This window comes from Danio rerio, chromosome 14 (genome assembly GCF_052040795.2).
Source record: "Danio rerio strain M-AB ecotype USA chromosome 14, GRCz13ab, whole genome shotgun sequence".
NCBI lineage: Eukaryota > Metazoa > Chordata > Actinopteri > Cypriniformes > Danionidae > Danio > Danio rerio.
The window spans coordinates 38,479,868-38,497,935 of NC_141034.1; the positions used below are offsets into that span (position 1 = coordinate 38,479,868).

Here is an 18,068-nt window from a genome sequence, read left to right on the forward strand (position 1 = left end):
CATGGTGATGATTCTTAGAATTATCTTTAATTTACATATTTCACATAGTTTCACTGGAAGATGCACATATTTGCATAAGCTTAGAATAAGCATCATGTCCATTGCGCTAATCACATAATACCTCCCAGCAGGCCACAAAAAAGGAATTTATTTACAGCTCGCTTAAATGGGATGTGGTTCGAGACTGCATATGCCATTTGTGCACCTCTCAGAACTGAAGTTGACAGTACATTTCAAACTTCAAAAGAGCTTCTGAGTTTGAAATGAGGTAGCAAACATGAGGTGAAATTTAAATGTAAGCAAGCAGAGTTAAAACTGAAGAAAATGGTCAAGTTATTCAGTTTAAAGTTTCACTGTTTACGGGCCCCGCTGGCAGATAAATACATCTACACTACCTGATAAAAGTCTTGTCTTCGATTTCAGTTGTAAGAGCAACAAATTTTAACTTGACTTCTAGTTGATCTTTGGAAAAATGGCAGGAGGTTGATTTGTCTGATAAAACATCTGATGAACTGCATCCCAATCATCACAAATAATGCAGAAGACCTGTTGGAACCCGCATGGACCCAAGATTCTCACCAAAATCAGTCAAATTTGGTGAAAGAAACATCATGGTTTGGGGTTACATTCAGTATGGAGGTGTGTTAGAGATCTGCAGAGTGGATGGCAACATCAACAGGCTGTGGTATCAAGACATTTGTGCTGCCCATTACATTACAGACCACAGGAGAGGGCAACTTCTTCAGCAGGGTAGCGCTCTTTCTTATTCTTTAGCCTCCACATCTAAGTTCCTGAAAGCAAAGAATATCAAAATGCTCCAGGATTGGTCAGCCGAGTCACCAGAGATGAAAATTATTGAGCATTTCCGGGGTAAGATGAAGGAGGAGGCATTGAAGAGGAATCCAAACAATCTTAATGGACTCCTAGAGTTCATCAAAGAACGCGTTCTTTGCCATTCCAGATGACTTTATTAATAAGTTATTTGAGTCATTGCAGAGATGTATGATGCAGTCACCAAGCTTATGGGAGACATACACAATATTAATTATTTTTTCACTGCACCATGACTTTATATTCTATACTGAAAATGATTTCTGTTAAGTGACAAGACTTTTGTCTCAGCAAAGTCAGACCTTACTGTACTAATTAAATAATTAAAAATCAAGGCATGATCATATATTATTTAGGTAAAATAAGCATAATTTAGAGACCTTTGCCTTTTATATAAGCCACAAGTCAAGTTATTATTTAGCATTCCTAAAACTTGGATAGGCGACAAGACTTTTGTCAGGTAGTGTATATTAGACATGAAATTACATCTACAAAAATGTAGTTCATATGTTTTTTTTTTTTAATCATGTTTCATAATTTACCATCAATAAGCTGAGGCTTTAAGAACACTTACAACATTTTCCAATATATATTATTTGTGTTTGATTTTCTTTTATTGCAATGAGGTCCAGTATTTTTCCACATTAAAAGAGATTTAAAGAATGACTGATAAACCTTTAAACTGTTTTGAGCTAAGTTTTTTTTTTAAACAATCACATTTAATGGTGGAATTTATGCAGAAACCTAAATTATTCATGGTGTTTTGAAATTTGAACAAATTGAGAATTATGCTCTCAATATACTTAAATATTGTAATATTTTTATAGTATATATATGTGCCTATTATTTAAAAAAAAACTTGAAATATTACACACACACACACACACACAACATAGTTTTACACATCTCTGTTTGTCATTTGCGATCCTTAATTAGATTGCAGTTCTTTCCCTCATTAAACCTGTTTTCATCGCCCAATTTTATTTATTTCCCCCATTCACGCAGATAGGAGATGAATTTGCACTTTCAAAATTGCTGTCTGGAGATATTATGAACATGGCCGTCAAAAGAACTATCTCCCTCAAAAGGCTACTACTCGAAGTGTACTTGCAGAAAACAATTTCACATAATTTCTGTTTATTGTTAAATAAAGAGCTCTTTAAGACTTGTTGGGCCAGCATCTCTATGGTAAAGATCAATATGAAGCAGAGAAGCTTGTTTATCATCAACTCTGTTTTAATTGTGAGTATTGATGGGCAACTTAATTAGACTTTGTGATCAATTGTGGTGTCTTTTTCTCTCTCATACATTTATACATCTGTTGATTCCACAGAACATGCTGAAATACCCTTCCAAAACCATAGTAACCACAAATCCAACTCACCCTCACTATCCAATGTTTCAAAAAATATGTGGTTACCAAACTTTTATAATAATAAAACCATGTTTCATTTTCATACAGCAAGGTTGAATAAATTGTTATGGTAATTGTGTTATGACTGAATTAATTATCATATTTGTTTGACTGGAGAGAATTGCCTTATCGGACTGAGATTATTTTGGTTTAATTGTCTCCGGATCCCTTTGTGTGCAGGTGGCACACAACATATTTTCATCATCTTTGAATATTCTGAACCTCAGTGGGTCTACAGGGACAAATTACGATGGAAAAACTTCGACTGACCAATTTGATAGAGAGGTAGAAAACAAGTGAGTCAAAGAAATGTGTGCTTGGCATTTTTTTTAAAGGGCTAAGTCGCTCATCTGTCTCTCTCGCTCATTCCATGCTTCCTGTATAATTGTCTTTCCATCCCGCTGCCTGCCGCTGGATGTAGGGCTTTCAGAATGTTACCACAGTAATACTGATTGATGGAGTCGATAGCTCGCCAGGTTCCAGAACATCGAACACCCCCGCAACGCACACATGACAAATTTCGGGGAACAAATTATAATCACTCGCCTCATGATGAATTCCCTCAGGGAAAATAGAAATATTGTGAATACTTATGAACTTTGCCAGCCATGTCCATTCATTCAGTACACTCATGTAGGAGAGGAGAAGAAAATAAAGACAAGGTGAAGAGGAGGAAACGCTCACTGATAAGGGTAAATAAAAAAAAACAGACAGAGGAAATTCAAAGGGTGGACAAGAGGCAAATACTTCTGAACTACATCTCTTTGATCTGTATTTAAAAAACAATCCAAATAGATCTAGTCCACAGGTTATGAAACACAAACACTCACCTTCTAGCAGATGTAAAAATAATGGCAGCATACTGTAGTATTGCATGTGTTGTCATGATATTTCTTATGAATGGATTTACCAATTTAAAGTTAATTTATATCCAATGTATGGACTTTTTAGATGGCCCCTTATTCTTTAATTAACCATTTACAGCATTAAAATTAAGCATTAATTGGATAATTATTTACAGGTTATTCAAGGTACACATTTTCAATGACGTTCCTAATCCCACGATTGTTTCACTAGTATAGCTAAAGACTATAGAATACACAAGATATGTCACTCGTATAGTTTTGAATGGAGAAAAGTGTAACGGTCAATATGGCGAATAAAGCCTTGCCTACTAGTACAGCAGCCAATCATCGATCGGTATAGACTAATGTTTCTCTGGGAGAGAAGGTCCTTGTGTGCTTTCACAACAGTTTTTGTGGTGAAAAACACACTGGAATCTCAGTAAATACTTGCTTCACAGACATAAGAAATATGTCAACATAAAGCTTGAAATCTGTACATTTAAACGGACCACCGACATGTATACCTGAAAACAAAATGAAGTTTTACAAACTAATTTCGACAGGAGCACGTGATATGATTGAGCACGACTGGCTTCTCCTTTGTAATCAGTAATAATCCAATCAGAGTGATCCAAGCTTACAATAAATGAAGCTTTTTTTCCCTACTGCTCTATCTTCGTTTTGGAAGAATCCCCCCTTCCACCCTGTCTCCTCTTTTTCCTCCCATTTCTAAGGGAGAGCTCTCGAAACCTAGCTGAGGGTTCTCTCCCAGGACAGCATGCCAAACCTGCTATAAATGCTAAGCATATCTAAGTGGGAACTCTTGGATGTGTTTTTGGTTTTGTAATCTATATCAAACTACTCAAATGCCCACAAACTTGTAAACAAAGAGTCACTGTCATTTCTGGAGGAGATTCACTATACGGCCAAGTTGTGAATTACTTCTGAAGACCAACGCGATCTGACGAAGCATTATCCAGAGGATGATAAGGTGTAAATGGCCATAAATAAGGTTGGTGCCGTAACTCGTTCTTTTCGAGTGCGCATGCACATTAGCTCGGGCAACCACAAAAAAATGCTGATATTGTTTAATTTGAATGTTTAGAAATGAAACTTATGAGAGTTAGTAGAGTAACCTTTGAGTTGTTAACTTTTACTGGTGATTCTAAATATGTAATGTAATCGTAAGCTTGGCAAACAGTTTTAGAGAATTTGATATTTCCCCATTCAGGCATAATGGCCAAACACACTGCCCGAGAGTGGTTTCAAAGATGGACACCAAGTGAAATGGCTTGTCTTAAAGGAACTTTGGTATAGTGCAATGCTATATCAGTCAATATACTCAAATCCTATATTTTTATGTAGATGAAAAGGTACACTGCATTTTGTTTTAATCACAGAATAGTTCAGACTACTAAGAGAATCACCTGTACAACCCTCCCTACTTTCCAAAAACTGTACTTATCCGGAGACAGCAGAAGGACTGCCATAGTCAAACTGAACCCCTCACACTCAGCACACTGCCTCTTTGAACTTTTACCTTCTGGTCAATGCTACAGAGCACTGTGCACCAGAACAGCCCGACACAGAAACAGTTTCTTCCCTCAGGCAATCTATCTCATGAACACTTGATGATAGTAATTGTGAAACAAACATCATTACTTGCCATACACTTTTTATACACATATACACTTATTTAACAACATACTTTACATGCCAATTTGCACATAACAGCTGCACATATAACTGCTTGTACATATACTTGTACATACTCTTGTCAATTTGTATATTTGCAATCACTACTTCAAATTTTAAAATATATTTATTATCTTATTTTTGTCCTGTCTCTGTAATTCTGTTGCACTGTAGAAGCTCTGTCACGAAAACAAATTCTTCGTATGTGTGAACATAACAGGCAATAAATGTCTTTCTGATTCTGATTAGGGGCGTATTTTAGTAAATGCTCCCACAGGTTGCATGACTAACAATGAATTCCCTTGGGGAAAATAGAAAAATATTGGGAATACTCATGATGCTACATTCATTTGGTACACTCATATAAAAGAGGAGAAGAAAAAAAAAACAAGATGAAGAGGCGGAAACGCTCACTGATGAGGATGGATAAAAGATATTGGGAGGGTGGACAAGAGGCTATTACTTCTGAGCAACCTCTAGTCTTTGATCCGTATTTAAAGCAATCGAAATACATCTAGTACAAAGGTTATGGAACACAAAAACATTCACCCTCGCTAATAAACAGAGCAGAAACAAGGAAAGTAATGGGATCTTCTTCTTGAGAGACAGATGGGTTAAAAGAAAGCCAGTGAGACACGCCGGGGTTGTTTCAGTCCAAATGTGACTAGTAGACAAGCATTAAAAATCAATCAAAACAAATTAAAGGCTGACAGCAATAGCTGCGTTTTGTTAAATGGAATTGGACTTGGTTGCAAAGCAGTCACAAGGCTAATTATGAGTGCCAATCACCTCGAGTGCCAATCATTTGCTCTCTATTTCACCCACAGAGACCTCAGAGAGCACAGAGGTGAAGATATAATTGAAGGGGCCAAGATATCAGCACACAAATACTGGACCTATGGCATCCAAATGTAAAACTGTAGCTTTTTCTGGACTCTAAAGCACCATCCAACAATTTAACAGAAGTGGATTTTGTATGAAGTTACCTCTCAATGCATTATAAAGGCATGTACAGTATACTGTACGTGAGAGATAATGCACATACAGATTCCAGACAATTGCTATGGCAGAATAAACCCTGACAAGGTGATCAGGACCTCTACATGAAGCAGATGATTTTTGTATCAGCCTGAGAGGGTTTATTATTTAAAAACAACCAGCTAGACATACATTATCCCAATATTACATGGCTTCAAAATATTTCATGCTTGTAATTATTTAAACCAAGTGTTATACCAAACACTCCTTCTGGTAACCTGATAACGGGATATCAGGTTTCTGCTGAAAGAATCATTTCTCCTTTTTTATTTTGGCCTCTCCTTTGTTTTTTCACGCTTCACTCTTGCGTTTGTCCATTTCAAAAGTGCTTCAATAATCATGTGCATGTTATCATCAGCTCAAGAAGTCAATTATTTTGAAATTAGATGCGCTCATGAGCTTTCTCGAGAAAGTGAAAATGCTTGAGCTTTAGACGGCCTTGGAAACAACCACGGGGCACAGGGCACATTCTGCTCTTCTTCTTGGCTTTGTGACTGTTCATCAAGACGAGGACAGGGTTTGTTCAAGTTCTGGTCGACCATGGCTTGTTATCATATGTATATATTATAATGGTGCAATGTCTCGGCTGTGTATTTAAAAATGGCGCCTGCTTTGTTTTCATCTCCCTGGCTTGTGCATGAGCTAGTGACGTATCTCCTTAAACCAATAGAGTTTAGCTGTGTGTCTAGCTCTGCCTTTTGGTACCCTTTTGTTGTGCTATAGGTACCCTTTCAAAGGGGTATCTAAAAAGAGATAAGGTATGGTTCACTTTTTGGTACCTTCTGACAGTGGAAATGAGCATAAAAGTGTACTGTTCCATACCGTACCATACCGTACCACACAACTCAGTGGAAACAAGCCATTACAGTATCGGCTGCTATTAAAACTGAAATCTTATTAAATTAAATTAAAATATTTTTAGAACTGTTAGGGCTGGCACACACCAAGTCAGATAACGAACAACTACCAAAAATCAACTGTGTTATCGATTTGGGTCGGGTCCCTTTGGGACCCAAAAACTGCTTGTGAACACACCAAACCGACAAACAAATATCTAAATGTTAACATATTCTGATGGCCTGACGATTTGAAGACTAGTAGTTTTGGGGTAGGATTAAAATTGGTGATGTAGAGCCAATCTGCTAGTTAAGTGATGAAGCGTCGGTTTTTAGTTATTATTAATAGTTGTGTTTTATTATCCTATGAGATGACCCTGCTTCTTAATTAATCATGAGAGCATGTGCTGCTCAGCGGCAAGGCAGAGTTGCCAAGCTGTGAGACCCAAGGACTGGGTGAGACTACTTATTTAGCCATTCATAAAGGGTCGTAATGTTAAGTATTTGTGATTCACATGGTTTGTTGCATGTTTTTCTCTGCGATGTTGTCAGTGCCAAAACAGCAAAGCTGGTGGCTTGTAGCAAACATTTTTTGTCGGGAGAGCTGTACGAGAATTGGAAGATGGCAGACTTTGGCTTTTGTCAGTTTGTCAGTTGAGTTTGTTACCATTCATACATATTGCTTATCCGTGCTGCAGAGTTTGCCTATTTCTTTTTAAATCCTTCAGATTACCGGCAGGGTTAATGGTTGGAATAAATAAGTAAAGAGACCTGCTGCACTGCTATCCACTATGTCTGCATTCAGACTCGGGGATTCAGGGATGGTTGTGTAGTGAAAGCGCAAGTAAAAAGTGCCAAACTGCAGTTAAAAGTTGACAAGTTACAAATGAAACACCCAAAATTACATGAAACTCTGGAGGAAATGTGTTTAGTGTGGTGACGATGATATTAATTAAATTATGTGCCATAACATGTAAAATGGGATCATGAAAGAAACATTCAAAAAACAACTCATTTAAACACCTTAATCATATTATTGTCTTATTCATATTAAAACAAATAATTTGATTACTGATGTCCATGTAAATGAAGTCAAAGAGAGCAGTTTTGAAGATCATGAAAGTTGCTTTCTCTGGAATACCCATAACTTTTAATGATACACTGAAGTGAAACAACCAGTCTGTGTCAGAAACTTTATAAGATGAACTTTTTAAGCATTTTATCCAACCAGCCTCTGAGTGTGTTGATAGTCTGAAACATGATAACAAATATGTTGGCAAAGTAAACTATCCCTTTAACATGTGTAAGTATCTGACAGATGCTGTATATACATGCTTACATTTAATGAAGAAGGGAAGAAAAACAAGACACTGAAGAGGCAAAACCATGCCATGGTGTCTACAACATCACAGCCTCCCCTGATCTCAGCCGTCATACCATCGCTTCTCAGACACCACTATGATGTAAGAGTCACTGTGGCAACAGGCGAGAAGGCTGAAAGGCCATATGAGGTAAACAAAGGCGCTCTTTTAGTGTTGATGGATCTGCATATCATGCCTTGTGTACTGTTTATGCTGTGCTTGCACCTTCGCAGCCACCTGAGCTGACGGCTCGCATTGTGGAGGTGTTGAGCTCTCATATATTTATCCAGGGAAATCACTGGCTGAGAAATCAATTAGTGCCTGTCTGTGTGAGTATCGCACGCCTGCCATGGCCAAGCAGGACGCTTCCTGTTCATTAAATCACTCTGTGTAATGATCTCAATCGCTCGGCTGTCTGATGCAATCGCCTCAATGCTGGACAAAAAGCGAGTGACAGGATGAAGAGAATGAGAGAAAGAGAAAAATAAACAGCCAACAGGACTGATTTTATTCTTTCACAAGCAGGTTTTTTAAGCCAATCACCTGATTTACATCATCGATTATTTCAAAGCTGCAAGAAACTGATGAGCTAACGCTAAAGTTGAGTTAAACAAGGGTGAACTAAAGACAATTGTAATGGTTTTGCAAGTCATCCAAACAATAAACCCTGGTAAAAGATTTCAATATTATAAAATAATGTTTCAGCCATGGCATTTAAAGTCAAAATAATACAATTCTTATACTCATACGAAAAAAAAAATTACATTATTTTATTTAGTTTGGTCTAGTGCTTTACAGCAGACAAAAGGGGGAATTATTTGCAATACAGGTCAATGGTACCAACATTAAAGTTGCAGTAGGTGATCTGTCTAAATGCAATCCATTAGCAATATGGACTCTATTTTGACGATCCATGCGCAAAGTGCAAAGCGCAGGGCGCAAACGCATTAAGGGCGTGTCAATATCCACTTTTGCTAGCCAATAATAATAATAACAAACCAATCAGAGTCTCATCTCCCATTCCCTTTAAGAGTCAGTCGCGTCGCACCATAGCACATTTGCTATTTACATGACGTAAAGTGAGTGGAAAAACTGAGCATTTCACTAGCAAGAAAACAGTTAAACAGAGCATCTACAGCGTGAGAATGAGAGATGAGCCTCCTCATTATTAACTTTCACTTTCGCTCTCGTGGATAGGGAAACTTTGTATGCACAGAAATCAATTACCCTATAAATAATTCATTTCGTTTGTTAAGCACAAATATTTGTTTCAAAGCTATTTTCTAAATTCAGTTCTGATTTCCAACAAACGAATAAATGAACAATAATAACAAAGTGTGGTCAAACAACTGAGTTATATCCAAATACACATGCTGTGCCCCATATGGTCTAAAACCTGACAGGTGGGCAAATCTAAGCTTGTTTTTAATAAAACAAATATAAATGTGGATATAATAAATAATACTGCTAACAATAATAATAATAACATTATACAAAAGCAAATTGTCATGAATGAACTGAAAAAGCCTCCCGAGATGAAGAAGGCATGAAAGTATGGTTTTTATATTTATGTAGGAAAATAATATGTTTTGTAATATTTTAATCCTTTATAATTATATCTTATATATATCCTTATTATGTCCTATATATATCCTTAATATTTTAATTATTTTTTATATGTAAAGATATTTGCGTATTGCTCTACATCTTGTATGTATTATGCTGTGTGTAAGCAAGGCACACAACTATATCAACTCTGCGCTGGCCAATAGACTGGCTTTGTTCTGGTATACTGAACAGACTATTATAGTTTCTCAAAATAGCAACATGCCAGCAATGCGCCTCAACACGCCTATGGACGCACATATGAGCGCAAACACATTTGCTATTTAAACAGTGTGGTGCAAAACGTCAAAACGACTCTTGTGCCAAGCTGAAACTAGCAAACAACTACTGCGTCGTGCCTTGCGCCACATTGCGCCGGGTGTATGATAGGGCCCTATATATTTGAAGTACAGTCCCTCCCCTGCCATCCAAAGCCACGCCTCCTGAAATCGTAAATGCGCTCTTTCAGGCAGTTTTCCTTCTTTGTTTACACAAAGCAGGATTCCAGCAAATTAACGGGAATATTCCAACTTCTTTTTCCGAAAAATTGTCGGAAATTTTTTTCAAAAGGGTCTGTTTACACATGATCCCTTTCTGGATGATTTCTGGTAATTTTCCGGAAAGGTCTGAATGTGTGAAAGAGGCTGACTGTACTGTAGCACAGGGCAGCATTTTAATTAAAATTGTCAATTAAAATGCACCTTTTTGGAAATATTCAATGGTTTTTGCATTAAAATAAAGCTGGGCGAAGCAGTGGCGCAGTAGGTAGTTGCTTTAGCCCCCACAGCAAGAAGGTCGCTGGTTCGAACCTTGGCTTAGTTGGCATTTCTGTGAGGAGTTTGCATGTTCCCCCTGTGTTCGGTTTCCTCCGGGTGCTCCGGTTTCCCCCACAGTCCAAAGACATGCTGCAGGTGAATTGGGTAGGCTAAATTGTCCGTAGTGTATGAGTGTATGAGGGTGACAGGCCCAGACAACAGGCCGGCCGGAATGTGTAAAAAAAGTTGTTATTATATGGACAAGTCTAAAGTGGCTTGTTCCAAAGAGCCGACCCCGCAACCATACATTTGCATAAATAAAGCTACAATTACTAAAAGAATGACAATAAGGATGCAGTAAAACATACTGGGCTAAAATATAATGTGGTGCTAAAATATTGCAAGAACTACATCCAAAAAAAATCCATGTAAAAAAACAAACAAACAAACCAGCAAGTATACAATAAAGACATCTCAAGTGATTTCAGACATTCTTCTGTTGGTTTCAACATCATTTGGCTGAAAAAAAGCAGCAGATTGTCTGGAATCAATTACAGTGCCTTTAATGTACTGTACGGTTGCTAGGTGTTTTCTGGAAACCTACATTATGTAGGTGTTTTCTGGAACTACACATGAAATTCACTGAAGCATTTGTCTTTTTTCCCCCCTGTGAGACCATCATAATGTGTAACACGGATCATATTGCAGCCAAAACGAGATTGTTTCCAAACTTCTATATTAAATATAGAATGAACTTACTCCACACAGGGGTTCCCCTGATCACAAACAGCTTTCTATTAAGACAACAATGCTTACAGTATGTTCATAATAAAGACACCATGCCAAAGCTTACTATTATCTTCAACAGCCCAGATTCAGCCAGTGTTCTTCTTGTCCTTAAACAGCAGTATGGCCTACATTTTTTATGAGGTTGGGATGTTAAAAAAGAAATAAGTCACCAGAGGGTCCTGAAATAGTTTGTGCACATTACAGCACATATTAGCTTGGAATTTATTATAAGAATTAAACATGAGCAAGGGCATGTATGTAAGAGATGCTCTGTTTTTTTTTGTTTTGTTTGGAAGTTTAGTGGGCTGTATGTTTGGTTCTGACCTTTAGTTGTGATGTATGCATTTACTGCACCTGAAGGTATGTATGTTAAACAATGCTCAACTGTATTTACATAAGGTTAAAGCTCAGGTATTGTGAAAAGGTTTCATTCCAATTACCAGGGGTTATTATGCATGATGTGAATCACACCATATAGCTCAAGCATGAAAAAGAGACCTTGGAAAATCAGTTAGCAGCAATGTTTTCTCTGAGGTAAACATCTTATGAGAAAATCTACAGGACAAAATGGTTTAGCAAATCATTTTTAAAGTTAAGTGTTAGATTATGAACTTAAATAGTATCTACCATAGTGTCACTTCACTTAACCTTTTCCCAATGAAATCTTAAGATCTGGGTTATCATGACTGCATCTCATATTCACGTAAATCATATTGTAAACCACCCGAAGAAGAGGAACAATAATCACATCAGGCAACAACAAGCAAATAAATATAAACAGTTGTATTATATTTAATTACCATAAACCTTTATTTTTATGGTAAAAAATGAGCAAAAAATAAATAAATGCCTTTACAGAAGCAAAGGGTTCACCTAGTTATAAACCTATTTAAGCCTTGTTAGACAAAGGACAGTATTACTAGGGTATAAACAAACCCTTTTTATTTACATTGATTATAAACTTAAAAATATAGAGTTTGTATTTTATTTTTACATTATATTTAGTGTCCATATTCACTCACCGGCCACTTTATAAGGTACACTATACTAGTACCGGGTTGGACTCTCTTTTGTCTTCAGAACTGCCCTAATCCTTTGTGGCATAGATTCAACAATGTACTGGGAATATTCCTCAGAGATTTTGCTCCATATTGACATGATAGCATCGCGCAGTTGCTGCAGATTTTCCAGCTGCTCATCCATGATGTGAATCTCCAAATGTGCTCTATTGGATTGAGATCTGGTGCCTGTGGAGGCCATTTGAGTACAGTGAACTCATTGTCATGTTCAAGAAACCAGCCTGAAAACACTGTGTTATGCTGCTGAAAGTCAGAAGATGGGTACACTGTGCTCATAAAGGGATGGACATGGTCAGCAACAATACTCAGGTAGGCTGTGGAGTTGATATGATGCTCAATTGGTAATGAGCCCAAAGTACACCAAGAAAATATCCACACCCTTACACCATCACCACCAGCCTGAACTGTTGCTACAAGGCAGGATGGATCCATGCTTTCATGTTGTTGACGCCAAATTCTGACCCTACCATCCGAATGTTGCAGCAGAAATCGAGACTCATCAGATCAGGCAGCGTTTTCCAAACTTCTATAGACCAATTTTGGTGAGCCTGTGTGAATTGTAACCTAAGTTTCCTGTTCTTAGCTGACAGAAGTAGTGCTTCTGCCGCTGTAGCGCATCTGCCTCAAGGTTGGATGTGTTGTGCATTAAGAGATGCTGTTCTGCATATCACGGTTGTATTGAGTGTTTATTTTAGTTACTGTTGCCTTTCTATCAACTCAAACCAGTCTGGTTATTCTCCTTTGCCACTCGCTGGATAATTTCTCTTTTTCGTACCATTCTTTGTAAACTTTAGAGATGATTGTGCATGAAAATCCCAGTAGATGAGCAGTTTCTGAAATACTCAGAATCCTCAGTTTGAACTGCAGCAGATTATCTTGACCATGTTTAAATTCCTGAATGCATTGAGTTGCTGCCATGTGATTGGCGGATTAGAAATTTGCATTAACAAGCAGTTGGACAGGTCTACCTACTAAAGTGGCTGATGAGTGTATTTTTTTATTTAAGCTTAAAAATCTATTTTTTTACTGATCTTCCAAAAATAATGAATTAAATGTTTTATTAACCTACCTACCTACTTAGTAACTAGTGCATAAACAAACATTTTACAAAATACATGAGCCGAAACCATAAACAGACCATCATTTCACTTTGATATTTGACAAAAAAAAATCCCAGGTAAAATATACCTTTTTTATACTTTTTTTTTTTTTTTCACAAACATCAGAATGAAACATTATGAAATGTCTTGATGTAGTGTAGCAACTATGCTGCAAGTATTTCAAAATGAGCCTCTGAAAATTCTTGAATGTGTCATAGTCTGTAATGGCTTCAAAAACAAGAGCTGGGTCCCAGTGTTCAGCCAAAGGTCAATATTAAAGATCTCGTTCGCGGCTCTTCAAAGGACTACATCACGGCGCAGACATTAGAGAAAAGACATTTCCTCGAGCCCGTAACGTCTTTGAGTTTTATTGACCTGCATAGTTCGTGTCAGCAAACCTATTACCTGACTCGGCGACAGTCTTCTTCCATGCGGTGTAAAACGTGGTGCTGTCAGGCGGCGCTCTTGATGGAGAGAGACTCGCAAAGCTTTGTCAACATGGCAGACAAGAGCATGGATGGATGAGAGGAATCGGGCCACACTAGAAGACTGTCAGAAGAGAGAGTCATCAGTGTCAATCCACGAAGAGAGCAAGACACACGATCACATCCCTGCTGAATACATATGGTAAGAAGAAACAAAGTATTACCTTGTATCATTGATTCAGGAGAATTTCAGCACCCCCCGACAGCCAATCCATCCCAATCATAGTGAGCATCTGTGATGAGGGAAAGCCTGTTTCATACAGTGTGTGCTACCAGCTCACTATTAATGTTAAACAGGTGGATGGTTCTAGAATGGAGGATGAATCGCTTACAAAGCTTTACTGGAGGGAAACAAGCTGAATCTGAAATCGCACACTACTCATTTGAGTACTACATTTGAAATTACTGCATTGTTGTTAGAAAAGTTTGTTGTATATACAGTATGAATGGGATTCAGACATAGCACATCTACCCCTTGACATTATCACATGACCTACAGTATTCTCATCAGTTGTGTGGCTTTACTCGTAAAGTGTCCTACAGAATTTTGCAGGAAGCAGCAGGTCATACGCGTACAGTTTTTCTAATACTATGAATTTGGACATCATATTTGCCATACATGCTGTTTTTCACATATTGTACTATAAATTAGTGAAGTGTGTGATTTCGGATGCATCAAGAGTATTTTATTTGTGGCTATACCATGTTAGAAGGAGATTGTTCTACATAAAAAAATTAATTAAAAATTAATATTAGGTCAGGACACTGGGCTGGCCATTTCATTATTTCAATATTTTCAGTTGCTTCTCCCATTTTGCTGTGACATTGTCCTATAAGAAAAAAGCTAATTGGTTGATGAACACAGAAAAGGAACCATGTGTTGTAGATGAAGCTTCTAATAAATATTTGAATGCTGATGACGGATGTTTTGGGTACTGCAGAGGATTTAAGTTCAGATTTTTTTAAACACTGAGATACTGTATGCCGAGATCAGTTCTAAACAGAGCAATTCCAGTTGCAGTGTCGAATCAATTGCCCATTCAGATTTACTTTATTATTCTGTCCACTCAAACATTTATCTTTCTAGGTCAACCAGCATTTTTGAGAGAGATTAATGTACCAAATGACCTTGTAAAGATGCAATATTCAATAAATTCCAGGTTTGGAATGACCCGCTTCTGATGGACCTGATGATTGTGATCTCCAACGCACATTAACTTTTGTTGACTGCTGTAAAAACAATTAGTTAGTTTTACTTAAAGTGAGTAAACCTATTGCTTTAAAAGTGATTAGATGACTTTACTGTAAAAAAGTTGCATTAAATAAAGTACATGCATAAATATAAGTTAACTCAACGTATCAGTTCAAGGTTATAACAGGTTTACTGCATTAATTACATGTTGTTTTGCTATTGTTTTGATTCCTTCTGTTGTTCTCATTTGTTTGTTGCTTTGGATAAAAGTCAAATAACTGAAACACATCTGCCAAGTGATTGGTCCAACTGGGTCATTAGAAATAATCATTTGTGTTTAGCCCTGTATAAGTCTAAAATCTCATTCATAGTGGTCATAAAAGGGTCTTTAATTTGACTTGATGAAACCTGCAGAAACCCTGGTATTAAAGTAATTTTTTTTTTTTTTTTTAGCATTTATTTAAATATTTGCAATGACAAAGCAGTGGTAGGTGTCTCATGTCATCATATACATATAGCCATTATACAATCCCACATAGACTAGTAATTCAAGTCTTTTGTGATAGGTACAATTACCAAAAAAAAAAAAATTTTATTAAATAAAATAATTAATTAATTAAATAAAAAGTGTCTTTTAAAATTCATTCTCCAAAACTCTCGTAGAGGATTTCAGATATGCCAGAAATCATCAGATTTCTGATGCAAGTCATAAGTCAGTTTTTTTAAAGGTGATAAAATGGGAGCAGTTTTACAATTCAGACGATAAATAGCTGGAGATAGGGCAAGCAGTTTACCAATAATCTTCTGAACTCATTTGTGTATTCCAGTATGTCCTAATCATGTCACAGTCCATTAAAGTTCATTTTTAAGGGTTTAGGAAGGTGCTCAAGAGAGCACTGGCATTTTCCACACTTCATACATTGTTGACAAAAACCTTAATGGCCTATCAAATCTGCAAAAAAATAATTATCTATAGAGAAACAGCACATTATATGTAACTAAATGCCATAGTATGTCAATTTATCACTTTATGAGCAACACTAACAATATTTATGATAATTAGCTCAAATATTTACCTGCTGGAAAAGCTGAACCAACAATGGCCATATTTCTACACATTTGTTTATTTATTTATTTTACATTTGTTTGTACACATGAGCAATCTAGATAGCGATCAAAGCTTGACACCTATTGTGCATTATGCAAAATCCCCTTCAGAATTGCTCTGAAAGGCCCATTTATCAGCAAAGCTGCAGCACCCGTGAGCTATTGATCCTGATTTTGCTTGACTAAAGGTCAGGAAATGTCATTTGGGTCATACTTAACCCTAAGTATAAAGCATATATCTGCCTTTAAATGTTGATGCAAAAACCAACCTACATTTTTATTGTATGACATTAAAACATTGTATGACATTTTACATGTTTTATTTTATTGAGTCTCCTCACTGATTAACCCAATCACCATCTCTGCTATCTTCTCTACATTCTCCTTCACACCATACTGAGCTGCCCAGTTCTGGATAAGAAAAAAAAAATGCAACTATACTAACAGAGATGAGGTAAGAGCACCATTCAAAAGCCTTTTCCATCTCAGCTGTCAGCAGAGAGAGTAAAAGCAGCTGTCGGACTCAGGAAACAAACCCCTCTCGGTTCACACCACAAATATGGTCTCCCATTAAATAGTAACACGCAGTTTCACCATTCCTTCCTTCCATCAATGCCAATGCCTTTCAGCTCACTTCTGGAGCCCTGAGGATAAGGGGTTGCTTCAGTCCTTTGTTGCTGGCCCAATTAACGAGGTTCCCAGTGGCTCTTGCTCCCAAGTGGCCTGAGGTGGAAAAAAAAGCCCTCTCGTCTCTGATGGTCTTGTAATGTCTGGTGGTCAGACCTCAGGAAAGGATGAGACAAAGCCGGTCTGGGGGAGTAGCTGAGGGGCGGAGAAAGCTGATGGCACTTTCATTAACATGGAAAATGCAAATCAGAGTGAGGATTCCTTTGAAGAAGCATTTTCGCTCAGTATCCATGGACAACCAAGAAAAGGATTAGATTTTTTTTTTAATTTTTTTTTTTTACTTCTGACCAACATAATAAGACTTGAGTCAGATGGGAAAATATGTCTGGATGATGAAAATGGATTATCTGTGCTTCAGTATTAACAGGTACAATGTAAAAACTAAACTGCTTTCTATCTTAAAGCAATGGTTCTCATTTAGGGGATCAGGAACCATTATAGTGGCTTTACAAAACTTTCAAAGACATCATACTTATTCACACTAAAACAATACGGATGAAAATTACAGTGATGCAGAAAACTAATTGATTTGCAGAATACAGTCATAAAAGCTTATTAACTGTATAATGTTGAGTGCCAAATGAAACAAATTAAATATTCATTCAATTCCTGTGAAATAAACATACAGTTGAAGGCAGAATTATTAGCCCCCCACTTTATTTTTCCCCCCATTTCCCCCCCCCCCAATTTCTGTTTAACAGAGAAAAGATTTTTCCAACACATTTCTAAACATAATAGTTTTAATAACTCATTTCTAATAACTGATTTATTTTATCTTTGTCATGATGACAGTAAATAATATTTTACTAAATATTTTAAGACACTTTTATACAGCTTAAAGTGTCATTTAAAGGCTTGACTAGCTTAATAAAATTATTGTATAACAATGGTTTGTTTTGTTTGTTCTGATTATCGAAAAAATAGCTTAAGGGGCTAAAAATTTTGACCTTAAAATGGATTTTAAAAAATTAAAAACATTTATTTGAGCCGAAATAAAACAAATTACACTTTCTCCAGAAGAAACAATATTATGAGACATACTGAGAAAATTTCCTTGCTCTGTTCAGCATCATTTGGGAAATATATATATATTACAAAAAAACAACAGCGGGGCTAATAATTCTGACTTCAACTGTATATTTCTTAACCAGGTAAAAAAAACTCAATGAAATCAAGATTTCATTTACAAGGGTGGCCTGGCCAAGAGGTCTGAAAATAAAATAAAATTAAAATCATATATTTTTTGTAA

General features: G+C 36.8%; 1 protein-coding gene and 1 long non-coding RNA gene across 6 annotated transcripts in view; both read right to left on the minus strand.

Moving 5' to 3' along the window:
- gria1a (glutamate receptor, ionotropic, AMPA 1a) overlaps positions 1–18,068 on the minus strand; it is a 382,253-nt gene that overhangs the window by 148,582 nt on the left and 215,603 nt on the right. The window lies entirely within an intron of this gene.
- Positions 12,688–14,066, minus strand: LOC147833992 (uncharacterized). The gene is made up of 2 exons (XR_015507763.1): positions 13,998–14,066; positions 12,688–13,897 (listed from the first exon to the last, which is right to left on the minus strand). It is a non-coding gene; the product is annotated as an uncharacterized LOC147833992 (long non-coding RNA).